The sequence below is a fragment of the Saimiri boliviensis genome, chromosome 6 (assembly GCF_048565385.1).
Source record: "Saimiri boliviensis isolate mSaiBol1 chromosome 6, mSaiBol1.pri, whole genome shotgun sequence".
Lineage (NCBI taxonomy): Eukaryota > Metazoa > Chordata > Mammalia > Primates > Cebidae > Saimiri > Saimiri boliviensis.
In genome coordinates this window covers 8984070-8997689 of record NC_133454.1, presented here as the reverse complement: position 1 = coordinate 8997689, position 13620 = coordinate 8984070, and the positions used below count along the sequence as shown (strand labels likewise).

The 13620-nt window shown below is 41.2% G+C and overlaps 1 protein-coding gene across 2 annotated transcripts in view; it reads right to left on the bottom strand.

The window, feature by feature from the left end:
* The window catches only part of SLC36A4 (solute carrier family 36 member 4), a 186646-nt gene that overhangs the window by 35758 nt on the left and 137268 nt on the right, over positions 1-13620 (bottom strand). For both annotated transcript variants that reach the window (XR_012517979.1, XR_012517978.1), the window contains exon 13: positions 4597-4777. The gene's annotated coding sequence lies outside the window, so the exon portion shown is untranslated. The remainder of the gene's footprint in view (positions 1-4596; positions 4778-13620) is intronic.

The following is a 13620-nucleotide window of genomic DNA, read 5'->3' as shown; positions in this document are numbered from 1 at the left end:
TTCACCAGATAACTGGGCTTTTGAGCAGTCTAAGCAGAGAAAATGAAGAATGAGAATACAAATTAAAACGAAACCTCCAAATAAACATAACTAAATGGTATGGATGAACCCAGCAGGAGGAAGGGAAGCAAAATCAGGAGAGGGACTGCCTCACTTCCTTGGGAACTCTGCCGAGTTGAGGTTGAAGCTCCTCTGAGCAGGGCCACCTGAGGTTATCCTGACCTCTCCCCAGACTACAGGCCCAGTTCGGCCAATCTGACTGGAGCAGTAGAGCCATGAGAGGCAGGGAGGTCTTTGTCAGACCAGACCTCTAACTCCATGCGTCCACCCAACAATTCCTAAGAAGGAGGAGGCACCCTCATCACTGTGCACCAGCTTTTCCCTCTTGCCTTGGGGCAGCCAGAAGGATTCATTATAGGCCACAATTCTGGTGGCTGGATGATGCCAGGGCCCTAATTTAAAACCAGAGACAACCATGGTTCTTTGTTGAGATCATTTTTAAAAATTAGTGTATGCATGTGATGATTCAGGTTTTGAAGCTCTCTCTGCCTTCCTGTTCCTGAATCAGGCTAAACTAATACTATGAACTATAAAAATGATACCTACTCCTCCTCTACCATTTACTGTTCACTATTTATGTGCCAGGCACACAGCTAAGTGGTTTCCTTACATTAACTCATTTTATCATCAATAGCCACCTTGTGAGGTAGGTATTATTATCCGCACTTCACACATAATAGTGTTAGCTCACATTTATCCAAATCATTCCATCTGCCAGGCACTGTGCAAAGAATAGGTGTTGTCTCATTATAAGGAAGGTACTACTCTCCTTCCCATATCACAGAGGAGGAAACTCACTCAGGGAAGCCAGGTAACTTGCTCAAGGTTTTATACCCTGTTGGGAGCAGGCTGGAGATGACTGGGCAGGATTTCCTCAGAAGGGGTCACAGCCCGAGAAGGCCCAGCCATTGCAGGCCAAAATCAAGGTACTAAGGAAGCCCCCTAAAGGCATTCTCAGTAACAGCTTTACTGAGATATCTGTGCTCCCTTTACTCACAACACCACTGGCACCAATTGCAGGGAGTTTTCCACATGCCAGCCAATTCTCCAGCTCTCCAGACACCAACTGGATATTCTGCAGTTCAGTTCTGAAAATGACTGCCCAGAGTTAGCACAGGCCCCACAGGTTAAGGGCTTAATGCCACAAGACTCCCTTCACAGCAGATGCTAATTGCAAGTGTGGGCCTTCCAGATGGACCAAACAGAAATTAGGGGTTCCCAGGACCCTCCGCCTTGAGTCTTAGAATTTGTTTGGTTCACAGAACTGAGAAAGAACTTTACTGTTACTAGTTTATTGCACAGGACGCAACTCAGGAATGGCCAAATGGAAGAGATGCAGAGAGCAATGTATGGGAGCAGAGGCATGCCACCCTCCCAGCATCACTGACGTGTTCACCAACCCGGGAGCTCTCTGAACACCTTCATTTAGGAATTTTTAAGGGAGGCTTCATTCATAGGCATGACTGATTACATCATTGGCCACTGGTGGCTAACTCATCGCCAGCTTCTCTCCCCTGCCTGGAGGTCTGTGGGTGGAGCTGTTAGTTCCAAACCTCCAATTACTTGGTCTTTCCAGTGACCAGTCCCACCTGGAGCTGTCTCGGGCCCTGCCCCACCTAGCCACCTGTCATTTCATTAGCATACAAACGGCACCCTTATCCCTCTGGAGAGTCTAAGGGATTTAGGAACTGTGTGCCAGAAACCTAAGACAAAGACCTAATGTACAGTCAGCCCTCTGCCCTCTACATCTGTAAAGTCAATGAAAATATTTGGAAAACATAAATATCAAATAACAACAATTAAAAACAACACAGATTTTAAAAATACTGTATAACAACAATTCACATAGCATTTACATTATAATAAGTATTATAAGAATCTAGAGATGATTTAAAGTACACAGGAGGTAGTGTATAGGTTATATGCAAATACCACACCATGTTATATAAAGGACTTGAGCATCACAGATTTAGTTTCTGAGGGGGATTCCAGAACCATTCCCCCACAGATATTGAAGGATGACTATATATTTCTTATTGCTACCAGTGGCAAAGCCATATGGGTCTACATCAACTTCAGTTCTTGCCCTCTCAGAAGACAAAATTCCACTGAGGGGGTATAAGGCAGAGTGAGAGACCAAGGCAAGTTTTAGAACAGGAATGAACGTTTATTAAAAAGCTTTAGAGCAGGAATGAAAGGAAGTAAAGGACACTTGGAAGAGGGCCAAGCAGACACCTTGAGAGATCAAGTGTGTGGTTTGAGGTTTTGACTTGGGGTTTTATAGGTTGGCATGCTTCCGGGGTCCTGCACTAACTACTTCTCCAGATTCTTCCCTTGGGGAGGGCTGTCCACATGCACAGTGGTCTGCCAGCACTTGGGAGGGGCCACACGCACAATGTGTTTATTGCGGTTGTGTGTATGCACGCTTAAGGTATTTTCTCCTTACCAATCCAGTGTTCCTAAGCAAAGGTCAAACACCGTTTTGCCTCTTAGTGCGCATGCTTGAGCCCACTTGCGCAACCCCGAGAGCTTACTGAGAAGCTGCTGATCACCAGTTTCAGATGTCTGTATCTACTGGGAGGCTGCCTTTCTCTGCCGCCGGCTGTGACCAATTAGTATTTTAAAGAGCGAGTTTAACAACTGGCTGAGCATCACCTGACGGTCGCCTGACATTCCTGCGAATGGGGGTGCCCTCTCCTGCCCTGCTCATGTCTGACTAGCTACGTATGGTAACATTATTACTTCACAAACCATATAATTCACCCATTTCAAGTGTATGATCAACTGGTTTTAGTACATTCAGAGTTGTGCAACTATCACCGCATGTTGGAACATTTGGATCACCTCAAAAAGAAATCTCTCATACCTTAGTTATTATCCCCCAACTCACCATTCTCACAGCTCTAGGTAATTGCTAATCGACTTTCTTTTTCAGTTAATTTGCCTATTCTGGACATTTCATATAAATTATGCAATATGTGACTTTTGTGACTGTCTTTTACTTAATGTTTTCAAGGTTCATCTTTGTGTATATCATGCTTTAGTAATTCCTTTCTTTGTATTGCCAAATAATATTCCACTGCAGCACTGCATCATACTTTACCCATTCGTCTGTTGGTAGACATATGGGTTGTTTCCACTTTGAAGCCATTATGAGTCATGTCACTATCAACACTCAAGTAAAAGCTTTTGTGTGCATCTAAGTTTTCATTTCCTGTTGGCATTTTTCTACAGGCCTCTGAGATAGTGTTAAAGACAAACATGTGAACTTGAACTTCAATGATGTCCAGAAAAGAGTAAGCTGCCATACCTTCAGCTTTATGTGCCACCAATTTAATCTACATGACAACCTTGTGAAACAGATTTTTTTAATTCATAGAGAAATTTCAAAAAATTCTATTTCTGTCCTCAGAACCCATGCTATGAAACACTGCAATACAGCCTCCCACTCAAATTGAGGGAAAGGGATGTTATTCCCATTTCTGCACACAATATGGTGTGGCTTAGCAGTCTAACAAGTTCTGGAGAGAACTGTTGAAACTGCTAGGTAGGAAGGTCTCCCTTGAGAAACTCCAACCAGCCTCTGTGCTGGGAGGACTGTGCACTGGGGTGGAGCCACTGGTTGGCGCTGCGCTGCAGTGGGGAGGAGCCTGGTCCCTCCTCTTGCTGTGTGGAACCTGGGGCTTGAACTGTGAGGCAGGAAGCGCACCAGCAGGGAGTCTGGCTTAACAGAGCGTCCCTGGTTCCCTTTTTTCGTTTTCGCCCAATAAACCCTGCCCTGCTCACCCTTCAAATTGTCTGCGAGCCTAAATTTTTGTGGCCGTGCGACAAGGACCTCATCTTTAGCGGAACGAAAGAAAAGTCCCAAAACCCCGTGAAAGGAAGCTAAAAGTCTGAGACCCCCAAACGCATTATGCCAAAGGGAAAAGTCAAGCTTGGAAAGCGAAGCATGCAAAACTGCCTCCCATTTTGTTCTTCTATAGATTGATAAAAAGAAAGAAGGCCACTGACCGCCCTAGGGCCTTCCCTCACAATTTGCTGACGAGGAAATTCCTTGTGGGCCCCAAGATCTTTACCCTAAAACAATTCTGTTGAATTTCACCCAATGTAAATTAACAGACTGTCTTCACAGGTATGGGACAAAGAATTAGGAGCATCCCTCCCTCACTTAAGATAAATAAATGCGTATTTGACTACGTTATATTTTTTCTTACTGTAAAAATGTAGATTGACCACTCACCATACGAATGCATAATTGACTATTCTCTACCCCCTTCTTTCACATGTAAAATATGGATTCAGTGAATGCTGACCAAAGCCTCAAAAGAATGCAATTGCTTTTCTCTGATTTACACTACACCGTTTTTTCTTTCCACTTTCCCATACTGCCTGCTCTTTCCCCTTTAAATGTAAAAGTCCTCAAACCTTGTTTGGAAAAAGCATGGTTCACAGATGTTCCTGTGATTCTGGGTTCCTTTTTCCCTGGCACATGCTCAATTTTGGCAAAAATAAACCTGTAAGATGATCGAGACTTACCTCTGTCATTTCGTTTGATTTACAGAACACACTGCCATTTGACGCCTCGAGGGTGTTGCGGCTTTGGGAGTGTCTGACGCTTGCTTCCTGGGCTGGGCAGTTTTTATTTCACGAAAGACAACAGCGGTCACAGCAGAGGAAAAACATCTTCCTTCAGTGGCTTGTGGCTCATAGACAGCAACTAGGAAGGTGGAGCAGAGGAACAGAAGATCATTATTGAATGTGGGTGAGATAACTGCAGAGAAATCTGAAAATAAGGGAAAAGCATAGGCAGAAAACTAAGATGAGCCATTGTGTGACATGGTCATTGCCCCATAAACTGCATACCTCCACCATACCTCGGCTTTCCGTTGAAGCTGCTCTCTGTAACCCTAATGTAACAGGCAAGCAGTCCAAACCCACGCCATTTTGGCCCCTGCGCCATTTTAAGAAAAACTAAGACTTGTAGTAAGTAACTACGGTCTGTAACTTTCCACCCTACCCAGACAATGTGTAAACTAACGCTTACCTTGACTTCTGGAAACCACTTAAGTAACAATTGAAGTGTCCAAAGTCCCCTGGTCCTTGGAATGTCCAAAGCCCCTCGCCCCCACCCCTGCCCAGGAGGTGGTTTACAGGCATAAGAGGTCTTGACACCCTCCTTTCGGGGCCACGGGTTAGAGAGACGCCAATAATGACCCTGTAATTTGGCCTAGTCTTTGTCTCAGTGGTGATTTCGTGCTGGCTCCGTTAAAACAATTGAAGTGAGGGAATTAATGCTAATGTGAACCTATCTGCACCTGTTACGGGTTGTGAGGCTTTAAAGAAACTTGTGTTAAACATAGCGGCCTTTTTAGGGCTTTTTCCTCTTACTGCCCCCTCTGTCTGGAGACCTTCACCACCACCACCAATACGTTGCCAATGCAGGAATATGCTAAAATATGGTGCCCCTGGAGTTAGGTAGTTATTGCAGTAGAGATAACAGAGTATCCCAATTACTGACTCTAGTCAGAGTTGTTGACTCTAATCACACTTTACAGCTGTTTTAGACTGTTTGCGCTGCTGTAACAGAATTCCTGAGACTGGGTATTTTATAGAAGAGAATTTACTTTCTCACAATTCTGCAGGCTGTATAATCCAAGATCAAGGGACCAGTAGGTTCAGAATGTCTCGTGAAGGATGCATCCTGCTTGCAAGATGGCACCTTGATGTTGGATTCTCCAGAGGGGAGGAATGCTGTGTCCTCACGTGGCAAAAGGTGAAAACATAAAAGGAACAAACTCCCTCTGTCAAGTCCCTTTATATGGGGACCTAATCCCAATCACTGGGGAGGAGTCCTCATGGGTTAATCACCTCTTTAAGACCCACATCTTGATAGTGTCATATTGGCAACACATGAATTTGGGAGAGTTCAAACAGTTGCACTTTGATTTTCTTTGAAGTCTGTTTTCTTTTTCTTACTTTTTTGGGGAGAGGGCAGGGGTTGGGGGGACAGGATCTTGCTCTGTCACCCAGGCTGGAGAGCAGTGGTGTGATCATAGCTCATTATAACACCTCGAAACCCTGGGCTCAAGCGATCCTCCTCCCTCAGGCACTAAGATTTCAGGTACACCACCACACCTAGCTATTTTTACAATTTTTTATAGAGACAGGGTTTCACTATACTTCCCTAGCTGGTCTCAAACTCCTGACTCAAGCAATTCTCCAGCCTCAGCATCCCATAGCAGTGGGATTACAGGCGTGAGCCCCCTTGCCTGGCCCTCTCTGAAGTCTTTTTTCACCTGTGCTTCAATGAGAATACATCATTTTCTCTGAATTTCTGGGTGCATAGATTTTTTTCTTAGATCACTTTTTTGGTTCTGATTTGTCTTTCAGAAAGCACAAAATAAATGTCCCATTCTAGATGCTAAGTGTTTGAAAAACAGGATAGTTTATATTCTTATAGTACGTTGAAAGATTAAGAAAAAAGATCATTCCCCTGGCATCTTTTCTCACCTCCTGCCTAGGAAACAAGTGTCAACACAGTATTTGAGAGGTTAGTAGTGCTTTTTATGTATTCTACCATCCACATGACTTTCAAGTATAGAGTTTTCTGGAGTTTGAGCACATCAAGGTTGATCCTATAGGTGGAGATGAAGGCAAATAGTGCTAGAAGTAACCATAATGGATGAGTGAGTCAAAGATGTTTTTAGGGAGTTTCTTCATCCCTGGACAAGGAATGAAAGCCAGGGGTTGGGGGGGGGGCTTCACCTATGCCCTTTTCCATACAAAGGGTCCTGAAAGTTTGCTTTCTATTTGTGCTGGCAAATGATGGTGGTGTTTCTGAGGAAGAGAGAAAGGATGGTGTTGTACACAAAATCTAAGCTATTGGGAGCTATGAGAAGAGATTCCTCTGCCCAAATATGTCTGAGAAGTAGGGGGGCTACCTTCTGTCATCAATCCAAAAGAAGCATATCAACCATGACAGTAGACTGGACTGAAAGTCAGAAAGATTGTGCTCAGTGGTCTGGATTGTGCAAGACACCTGGCTTGGAGGAAGTGGAGAAATCACCAAGTAGACGGGTGTAGAGCTGTTAGGAGATGAAGGCAGGAGTCTGGGTGTGATGGTGGGGAACTCACATCTGGAGAGTCTGCAGGAGGCAGCGTGGCATTGTGGTTGAGAACCTTGCCTTTTGTGTTGAGACATACCACCAGAATTCAAATCCTGGCTCTATCACTTAATACTGATGGTGTGACTTTGAGCTAGATGCTTCACTGCTTTGTTTTCTCATCCATAAAATCCTTCTTCATAGGTTGTTGTACGGATTAAATCAGATAATGCTTATGAAATACTAACAAGTATAGTCCAAAAGTTTAGAGGCCAACAAACATGATATCCTTAATGTTTCTAAACTGAAATTAAAATTTTTGTTTTTAATGTCATTCTGCCAAAACTGGCTCAAAACTTAACCAAGTTTAATGTGTACACCCTTCTCCTGAAAATTCTGTTAAAAGGAAGATTCTAATTAGTAGGTCTGTGGTGGGGCCTGAGAGTCTGCATTTGTAACAAGCTCCCGGGTGATGCTGATGGTGCTGCAGGTCCCAGGACCACAGTTTCAATAGCGAGTATCTCAAGGCATGTAGAGCTGACACCTGTGTAAGTTAAGATGAAAAATAAGAGGGAAGAAAATAGAGAACCATTGCAATGTAAAAGTGCCAGCCCAGTGCATAGTGCAGTAGCCACTCAATAAATGATAACTGTTGCCATTAATCTTTGAGAACTGAAATTATCTATGCCCACAGGGCTTATTGTCTACATTAACATGACTTTCTTGTCCATTGTTTTCATCAACATGATTTATTATTCCAGGACACTCTTGCCATGGAAGAGAAAGTTGCAAGTCAGTTTATTATCCATTTCAGAAATATCCTGAAAAAGTATTTAAATAAATATTAGACTATTCATAGTCCATGTCTACTATAATACAATCTCAAACAATGGTTTATAGTGCAAGACTGTCTTCGAAACCCTTGCCTTATTCTGCCAACTAACCCTGATATGTCATGAGATTGCCCAATTCTAATCAAGTCCCCTGAAACAAGAGGCCTCAAACTACACTCCAAAACCTCATAAATATTCTGCCTTTGCCTTGCCTCCTTTGAGATGATATAAGAATCTGACCATTCATCTTTTGAAAGATGCCTCGATGTGGGATTCAGCATTTTTCATGTCATGTCCCTTCTCACCCAAGAGAGAAACAAATGGGAGTAGGTGCTGCCTTAGGGATATTGAGAGGGAAGGGGAGGAAGCATGAGGGATCCCATATGGTGTTTCCCTTGTCAGTGACATTGAAGGCAAGGCCGCCCATGAAATGCAAATGAAAAATCTAGTTCAGTTCTGCTCACAGAAAAAGGGGCCCCTTTCCCAGTAGGTCCGACTCCTGCTGTTCAAAGTAAATGACCTTCTTCCCTTCCTCCAGTCCAGGTTCCAGAGACACGATCCCTCACACAGACGCTGAGAACCCCGATCTCTGTACTGGCTTCTGCGGCACTCCCAGGTTGGAGGATGGGGTTGATGAGGAACCATGAAACTTTATTTCATCAGTGCTGGGCCCAGGTTTCCCAAAGGAGAAGTGGCTCCCCATCAGTTCCCTAGCAAACAGGTAAGCAGCAGACCTACGAAGGAAGATTGTCTCTAGCACCTAGAACACCTAGCAAGTAGTAGGCACTCAAAAATGTTTGTTGACGAAATGGTTAAAGGAAAGAAGAAAAAACAAATTGAAAAACATAAACAATTTGAGATTTGTTGTCAAATATCTTCTATAAGAATTCAAACTTCTCAGAAAGGACCAGAAGATTATCAATGACTAATGCCCGAGGATTCCTTTCTAATTCCTGGGTGCAATCAAAAGGGCACTAGAAATTTTGATGAAAGAACTCAGGGAAGGATGGAGATGTCATTTCTGAGCCTGGAAAGGAAGGAAAAGATCATTCCAGCAGCAGAAAGAGGCAAAAATAGGGGAGTGGTAACAGGAGAAGCATAGCTGATTAGATCTTGATGCTCTGCGGAACCCTGAGCCCAAGAAGTAAGCGTTCATCAGTCCTGCCCTACCCACTTTCCTTTCCTGCCAGCTGAGATCAAAAGTTGTGCCTTGATTTTAGCTCCTGCCACCCCTCCACTCACAGCTGAAGCCTAGGGAAAATCTGACTACAATTAGATGAAACAATAGCATTGTTTTTACAGTATTGAATGATAGATGATAATATTAGCATGGTTCTGGGGTTCTGGGCATATAGCAACATATAATAAGTGTTACTGAACATACTACTGTTTGAAAATTAAAATGCATTGGACTTGCAATGAAGACAAAAGAATAAATTAATCCTAAAGCAAATAAGTCAACAGACTAAGAAAATTGCTTCTCAGACTCCTTTAAATGTCATATTTAAGCTATTTACATTAAACCAGAACAGCCTATCTTCCCCACTCATTTTCCTGGACTTCTCTTTTTTGACTCACTAACCTGGCTCACTAACAGTGTATTTCTTGTTGTTGTTGTTGTTAAAGGAGGAAAGAATTGATCGGAATAATTTCACATCTTTACAAAAATCTATTTTGATTTGACAGAGTGTATACCCTCTGTGCATAAACAAGAGACATATTTATCATGAGTGTGCATTTTGACTAGTTAATAGTTGTTACATTTGTTTGTTATCTTAGATAACCATAGTGAGGTAATATTTACAGACTCCTCATGATTATTAATAGTTGTGCTTTCATTATTCTATTTTTTTTAAAAAAACTAAGCATAAAGGCCAGGTGCAGTGGCTCAAGCCTGTAATCCCAGCACTTTGGGAGGCCAAGGTGGGTGGATCACGAGGTCAAGAGATCGAGACCATCCTGGTCAACATGGTGAAACCCCATCTCTACTAAAAATACAAAAAACTAGCTGGGCGTGGTGGTGCGTGCCTGTAATCCCAGCTACTCAGGAGGCTGAGGCAGGAGAATTGCCTGAGCCCAGGAGGCGGAGGTTGCGGCGAGCCGAGATCGTGCCATGGCACTCCAGCCTGGGTAACAAGAGCGAAACTCCGTCTCAAAAAAAAATAAATAAAACTAAGCATAAGCCATAAAAGATGTGTGATTTCTTTCTATATGGTGTTAATAAGTATCTTCCTTATTCTGCCTTCCATAACTGTGTTAAGGCAGAATTATCCCTTTTATTACTGTAAAGAAAAATTTAAGACTTTAAAATGGACAAAAGAGATTATTGGATATTCTTTCAATGAAAAGCTGAAGACCCCAGGAGTTATTTAATTCCACCTAGGGGTGACTTTGATTAGGCTCTTTTACAATTCGGTAGAGATAGAAGTTAAATTGCAGCCAACTGACAGCAGTGCAAACAATTCTTGTCTGTAAGAATGTAAATTAGAAGTGTCCAGTTGGGATAAAACTGACTATTGCTTTACGGATAGAACACATTTTTTTTTTGGTTGCCAATTCATTTTAACAATCACTGCATCAAAATTTATACATATGAGTTAAATAAAACCTTAGACATATTCATTTCATGTCTCAAAGTCATAATTTCTATCATTTTTTGAAAAGTATCCTTTGATACCACATTTAATTTCAGTCACGAATTTTCAGTTAATTAGTAACTTGTACTGACTTGTAGATTCAGTAATGATGTGGCCTTCTGCCATTTTGGTCAGCACAGCAAGATGGGACAAAATTCTTACAACTTAAAAACAAGATCCTGGCTGAAAATCTAATCCAAATAGAAACCAGTTCATTTCACCCGAATTTCCAATTCATTTGATAGTAATTCACATGCATGTTGGCTAAGCCTACTTTGACAGTGGTTACAACAGAGGTGGTAATAGCCAAAGTAGGTATCAATTGTCATGCAGAACTGGAAGGGGCTTCCATATTTAAAAGTTTCATTCTGCATGAGGCTGGGGTTTTGTAAAGTACAAAACTGTAAAAAACAAAAACCAACCATAAGTAAGCTGGGCTATGGAAAATTTCAAGTCTTAACAATAAAATTGCTTTACAAAAAAGAAAATTTATCGCACTTCAAAAAGCAAAACGAAGAAAGGCCAACTATGACCTCACCAGATTTACAGCAGGCTATACAATGATAAGCTTATGTGGGCCAATGCCAAGAGGAGCTACTGCCCAGAAGAGTAGAACACACTAAATGGATTGCCAGACAACAGCCTTCAATGCAGAAATCTCTCTGTAAAACAGCACTTAGTAATATGTGGGTCAGAGTAAGGGAACAGTAACTACTTATTGAATGAATGAGCAAATGAATTAACTAGTGACCATCCTCAGAAGTCAGAGAGCTAGTTACATCACGGAATTTGCAAACCATGGTATGCAACAAATGCTGCTTGGAAGGCTGAGGAAAATATTCCATGTATTTACTCATGCCTGCTAGTTCCCAAGGTAATTGTGGCAACACAAACAAATTTATCAAAGTACCATTAAAGGTATTGCAGCTTTTTGCTATTTGTATTTTTTCCCGTGGATATAAATTGAAAGTACAGCAACTGTGGTGGAAAGGTCTCTGAAATTTTTCAGTATTTTAAATGGGAATGTCTTGCTCAAAAAAGTTTGAATTATCTTTTCAAATATTCCAAGCCCTACTCTTTTTCTCCTCTCCTTCTTGCTCCCTAATTATACAAGTGTTAGATCGATTGAGATAGTTCTACAGGTTGCTGAGGTTCATTTCTTTTTCATCTAATTCTCCTGTTGTTCAAATTGGGTCATTTATGTTCACTAGTTCATTCAAGTTCACTAGTTCTTTCCTCTGTTGTATTGATTCTTCTGTTGAGTCCATCCAGTGGATCTTTTATATCCGTTATTACATTTTTTCAGTTCTAAAATTTCCATTTTGCTCTTCATAGCTTCTATTTCTTTGCTGAGACTTTTTGTTTTACCTTTCATTTGAAACGCTGTCATAATTTCTTGGTTTGTGGTGGTTGGGGTAAAATCCTTGTTAGATAATGCCAACATGTACACCATCACAGTGCTGGCATCTGCTGATTGTCTTTTTTAATTCAAATTGTGATTCTTGAGGCTCCTGAAATGGCAAGTGATTTATTTATTGCATCCTAGACAGTTTGATATCGTGTTGTGAGACAGTGCATCCTGTTTACTTTTCTTTTTTGCATGCAGTCACCCTTTTTAGGTATAATGTACAAGTCTACATGTGGATGAAAGTTCAGCTTCCATTTTGGCCCCACTGACGAATCCACTTCCTGCTGAATCTGGAGCATCCATTTACACTGCCTCACTGCCATTGAGTGCGAGTGGAGGTTCTGTTCATCCCTGATGGAAACAAGGGAGGAGGAATCAGGCATGCCAGTGAGTACCACATCACTATTTGGGATCCCGTGAATTTCCATGGACATTTTAGGATCAGCTTGTCAATTTCCACAAAGCAGCAGCTGGAATTTTGGTAGGCATTACGTTGACTGTGTAGATTGATTTGTGGAGTATTATCATTCCAAAATATTCAGTCTTTTGATCCGTGAACATGAGATGTCCTTTATTTGTCTTGTTTAATTTCTTCCAACGTCTTGTAGTTTATTAATTCAAAGTATATGCTCTGCACTTCTTTTCTTAAATTTACTCTTATTTTATTCTTTTTGATGTGATTATCAATGGAATTGGTTTTCTTAATTTCAATTTTTTGTTATGTAAAAAATACATATATAACATAAAAGAATCATTTTAATCTTAACTGTACAGTTCAGTGGTATTAAATGTATTCACATTGCTGTGCAACCATCACCATAATCTATCTCCAGAGCTTTTTACCATCCCAAACTGAAAATCTCTACCCATTAAAAAATAACTTCATTTCTCTCTCTCCCCAGCCTCTGGAAACAACTATTCTGCCTTCTGTTTCTTTGAATTTGACTACTCTAGGTATGTCATATAAATGGAATCATACCGTATTTGTCTGAATTATTTCATTTAACATAAGGTCTTCAAGGTTCACCCATGTTGTAACATGTGCCAAATTTATTTCCTTTTTGAAACTGAATAATATTCCATTTTATGTATAGACCAAATTTTTTTGTTTATTCATCTGTCAGTGGACATTGGGGTTGTGTCCACCTTTTGGTTATTGTGAATAATGCTGGAATTTTCATTTTGGATTGTTCATTGTGACTCTAATGAAATGTAATTTATTTTTGAATATATTGATCTTGTATTCTGCCATTCATCTATTAGTTTCAATAGTAATTTGATAGATTCCTTAGAGTTTTCTATATTCTAGGGTCATGTTATCTGCAAATAAAGACTGTTTACTTATTTCATTTTATTTCTATCTTAGTCCGTTAAGGCTACTATAACAGAATACTGTAGAATGGATAGCTTAAATAACAGACATTTATTTCTCGCAGTTTTGGGGGATTGGAAGTCCAAGATCAGGCACCAGCATGGTCAGGTTCTTGGTGAATGCCATTTTTCTGGTTCACAGATAGCCGTCTTCTGTTGTATGGTGAAGAGAGTGAGCTCTGGTCTCATTATCTCTTGTAAAGGCACTA